This window comes from Petromyzon marinus, chromosome 52 (assembly GCF_048934315.1).
Source record: "Petromyzon marinus isolate PM22_M1 ecotype Great Lakes invasive population chromosome 52, UKy_Petmar_22M1.pri1.0, whole genome shotgun sequence".
NCBI classification, from domain to species: Eukaryota; Metazoa; Chordata; class Hyperoartia; order Petromyzontiformes; family Petromyzontidae; genus Petromyzon; species Petromyzon marinus.
The window spans coordinates 4,333,632-4,338,667 of record NC_133718.1 but is presented as its reverse complement, the minus strand read 5'-3'; positions in this window follow the sequence as shown (position 1 = coordinate 4,338,667).

Sequence of the window (5,036 nt, the reverse complement as noted above, 5' to 3'; positions counted from 1 at the left end):
CACCGGTCTCAGTCTGCTTTCTCTTGGTCGAGGGTCGCGGCGGCAGCGTGTTGAGTAGTGGCGGTCCACACCACCCTTTCCCGTCTGAGACCATCCTTTTCCCTGCCAGACTGGCATCGAACCGGCCCCTTCACGCTTCGTCCTTTCGGATGGTGGGGCCCACAGGACGGCGCCACGTAGCGGGCCCGACCGGGCTACGTGGGGGGTCACCCGGGATCACCCGGGGTCACCCGGGGTCACCCGGCCACCAGGCGCTTGGCGGCGAACACCAAGCCCCAGGCCTTTCTCCGGGGGGGGGGGGGTGTTCCGCTATACCTTGTTCGGTCGTGGTTCTCTTGATTTTTTTTTAACCATCCGTGAGTGGCTTTTTTTCGACCGTTATTTGTCTGGAAACTCCCCCCCCCAGACCTGTTCGCCAAGGGAGACAGTACCAGGAGTGCAAGACTCCAAGCGACATCGTTCTGAGGGTCATTGGAACACAAAACCCCCACCAGAGGACGCCTCTGGTCGAACACCGTTTGAGACGAGGCTCAAAAGAAAGCTGTCTCTGGTGTGGACCAATCAGTTTCAAAGACAATACATATATTATCAGTGGGTTTTTTTGTTGTTGCATTTTGACCACAATATACTTGTGGTTAATGCAGACATGATTCTTTGAAAAAGGTTTCAGTTTGGTGTTTTAATAACTTAACACCTGTTTTGATATTCTTAGCTCTTTCGGTAAAGTCAATAAAATCACACCTGATGACGACCGTTTGTGTTATGGTCGAAACGTCGTGAGAATTTTTATTGTTTTATATATATTTTATTATTTTATTGTTTCCCTTCAACGTGACTTTACCGAAAGAGCTAAGAATATGAATTACTGCAGTCACGAAAGCTTTAAATCAAAACCTGTTTTGTTGCCAGATAAAAGGGGAAAAACCTATTCACATATTTTGGTACTGGCAAAGGAGGTCCCATGAAACTGCTATTTGCGTTTAGTTTGTTGTCATTCCCCCGCGCCTCCGATTAGCACGATTGGCTACGTACGATGCGAAATAAGTTCTACCCATACATGCATTACCCTTGGTAGCAAAGTGATTGTGGAAGTGCTACCCTCTATTGTATGTGGAGCAGAGGTCACGGGCAGTTCTCGGAGGTAGCTCTGTCTTATCTGCTTCCGTGGGCCATTCTGTATAGCACGAAGGGTCGCACTGATCTGCAAGAGATCCTTCTTTTGACGTAGAACAATCCGGATAATTTTGGGCGGAAATAGTGTAAACGTTTTAACTTTATTGTTGATCATTTTCACAGCGAAACACCATTATTTGCAATAAAGTATTAAAGCTTTCGTGACTGCATAAAATTACTCATTGTTTTTTCGGTAAAGTCACGTATGTAGAAATACAATAAAATTATATTAAAACAAAAACCAATCACGACGTTTCGATCACAACGCAAGCGATCTTCATCAGGTGTTAAGAACAAATCACGGAGGTAAATACAACAAAAAGATGAGAGACGAGAATTCAACAAACCTGAAAAAACATGTGAAGCACATCCAGTCAGGCCAACAACACAGACACTTCCTGGCGGACCACGAATTTCAGACGAGTGTTAAGTTTCGTGTTCAACCTTTGGATTGCACATACCAGCATAGATAGAATGAAAAATACGAGGTACACGGTCGGTAGAAATACAAGTCCACCAAGAGGTAAGGAGGGAGGAAAGACGGACAGGGAGGCAGAGCGGGGGGGGGATGAACAGAAGCTTAAATAGGAAATCCGGTTGGAGGGGGGGAGGGGCCAGAGCGAGAGCGGCAGCTCAAACACGCACATCTTACACATACAAAACGGCAGCTCAAAAAGGACCACCTCTTGTAAATACAAAACGGCAGCTCAAAAAAGGACCACCTCTTGTAAATACAAAACGGCAGCTCAAAAAGGGCACATCTTACACATAATTACAACGGTAACTTCCCCGTAGAAGTGTGATAAAGTATTAGTATAAAGTATTAAAGCTTTCCTGGCGGACCACGAATTTCAGAAGATTATTTGTATTCAATATTATCAATGGCTGGCCACCGTCATCAACCCACACTGACCAGCGTGATTGAGGTATTACAGAAGATCATTACAGTATTGTTCTTTGGGTCTTTAGGTAAAGCCACGTAGATATAAAAAATATATATTTTCTTTTTTATAATTTTATTGTTTTTCAATCTTATTTTTTCTTTTTTATAATTGTATTATTTTTCTATCTACGTGCCTTTACCGAAAGACCCAAAGAATATGAATTCCTGCAGTCACGAAAGCTTTAAGTCAAGATTCATTACAGTATTGTTATTCTAAACCCAGGAAAGCCTCACTGAGTCTCGTGACTGTTTCAGGAGGGTCCTGCCAAGTTTTCATAGTCGGCGGCGATTGCTGCTGCAGTGTGTTGTACAGTAATCCCTATGGCACCTTTTTGCCAGTATCCAAAATGATGCAAAAATAAGAATTGGCTTTTCCCTCTTTTTTGCAAAAAAACAGGTGTTAAGATTTTGATTTAAAGCTTTCGTGACTGCAGTAATTCATATTCTTAGTTTTTTCGGTAAAGTCACGTTGAAGAGAAACAACAAAATATATAAAACAATAAAAAAACATTCTCACGACATTTCGACCATAACTCAAACGGTCATCATCAGGTGATGACCGTTTGAGTTATGGTCGAAACGTCGTGAGAATTTTTTATTGTTTTATATATTTTGTTATTTTGTTGTTTCTCTTCAACGTGACTTTACCGAAAAAACTAAGAATATGAATAGGTGTTAAGATGTTCAAACACCAAATCAATGCATTTGCCAAGGCGTCAAATCTGCATTAACCACACGTGCTTGTGGCAAAAACTTGCAAACAAACGTGCTCTGGTAATATATGCATTGTCTTTGAAACGTATTTGGACCACCAGAGATAGCCTTGTTCTTTATGGCCTTGTCTCACCAGTGTCAGACCAGAGAACGCCAAAGATTGAACGGTACACATTAACACCTCCGGTTTTAATAGGATTTTCCCCTTTTTTCTGGAAACAAAGCTGAAACCTTTTTTTTACAAGGATTCATGTCTGCTTTAACCACAATACCTGCAGTCAAAATGCAAACAAAAAACATACTATGATAATACATGCATTGTCCTTGAAACTGATTGGTCCACACCAAGGGACGGCTTTCTTTTGAGCCTCGACCCATTGGTGCTCGACCAGATGACGCCAAAAGGTTTATTGCCAGAAAGGGGCCGTCCATAAATGACGTCACGCGATTTTGGACGATTTTTGACCCCCCCCCCCCCCTCGTCACACGGCGTCACAAAAAGTCAGACCCCCCCTCAAATATGACGTCACAAAGCTCTGCCCCCCCCAAAACCATATTTCCATTTTGAAAATAAAACATGCTTCAAATCGCTTTAAACTATTGTCATTGTAGTGCGTATTTAATGTGGCGCTGCACTATGATGTTGTAGGAGTGTTATAACAATTAGTGTTATAACAATTCTATATTTATTTAAAGTTGCGCATTTGATGTGACGTCACATTTCTCACCCCCCCCCCCCCCATGTCACACATCGTCACAAATGTCTGACCCCGCCCTAGGTGCGTGACGTCATTTATGGACGGCCCCAAAGGGGTAAACGCCTATTATTATTTGGCGAATGCATACCTGTCAACCCATACGGTTTACCCGTTATTCTTGTACAGGGGAGTTGAGTTTCCAGGTCTATGAGGTGTACAGCCGTTTCAATACGGGAAAAGAACATTTTTTTTTATTTATTTGTTTCTCCCTTGCGATGGAACTTTGTAGGATGAACGTTGAGATTTATAAGGGGCACGGGGTGGCCAATAAGGTCTGAATTGGTCTGTAATAAGATAGTCAATGATACGGGGTTGACAGGTATGTATTGGTGAGTGTACTAGTGGTGAGTGTACTAGTGGAGATTATACTCTTTGGTTCTATTGGGTAAAGTCACGTAGGTAAAAAATAAAATAACAAAAATCACTAGTGGAGATTGTCTATTTGTTTGTATTTCTCCCTTGCGATGGGACTTTGTAGGACGAACGTTTTTATTTATAAGGGGCACGGGGTGACCAATAAGGTCTGAATTGGTCTGTAATAAGGTAAGGGGCTGAGCAGCTATGCCCATATTCTTTGGGTCTTTCGGTAAAGCCACGTAGATATAAATTAAAAATATCACAGTTTCAGTTTCATTTATTAGGTATAGCCCTGTGAGCCATTCGGCTCTTGAATCGGATGCAACCGCAACAAACAAAACAACATGAACAAGAAAACATCTTAAAGTGACTACGTGCAAACAGAAAAATCACGACGTTTCGATCGTAAAAATATTAAATAAAATGTTTCGCTCCGGATGACCGCTGCAAAGTATGATCTTGTGTTTTGATTTAGTGTGCAGATCTTAAAGGTGCATTGAAAAATGTTGATACTCCTACTGATGCTCCTGTTGTTTGTGCAGTGACTCATGCAGGCAGCTGTGGCTGCAGGGTTTGGTGGTACATGTTTATGTCGTTTATTGTGATTATTTCGGTCACAGTTCCTATGATTACTGTTACATTGCTTTTATGACTTTATTTTGGTGATTTCAAAAGTTTTTTGGTTTGGCCATGTTTTTGTTTGTTGTAGTACGGAGTTAGACTGATGGCCTTAATCTAAGTTGTATTGTGGTTGTTGTTTGACTTGCATCCCACTGGGATTTTTGCACACAGCGTTGGTGTACGGTGCTATTTCAGGAATATTTTTGCTGTTTTTTTCCTGGATTTTCTGTTGGCACAGTCATAAAGTCACTTTAAGATGTTTTTCTTGTTCGTGTTTTTATTTTGTGTTTGTTGCGGTTGCACCCGATTCAAGAGCCGAATGGCTCACAGGGCTATACCAAAATAAATGCAACTGAAAACTGAAGCAACACAAGCAATCGTCATTAGGTGAAAAAAAAAATTGCCAGCTATTTTTTTATTTTATTTTTCTATCCGCTTGGCTTTTCCTGAAAGACCCAAAGAATATGAAT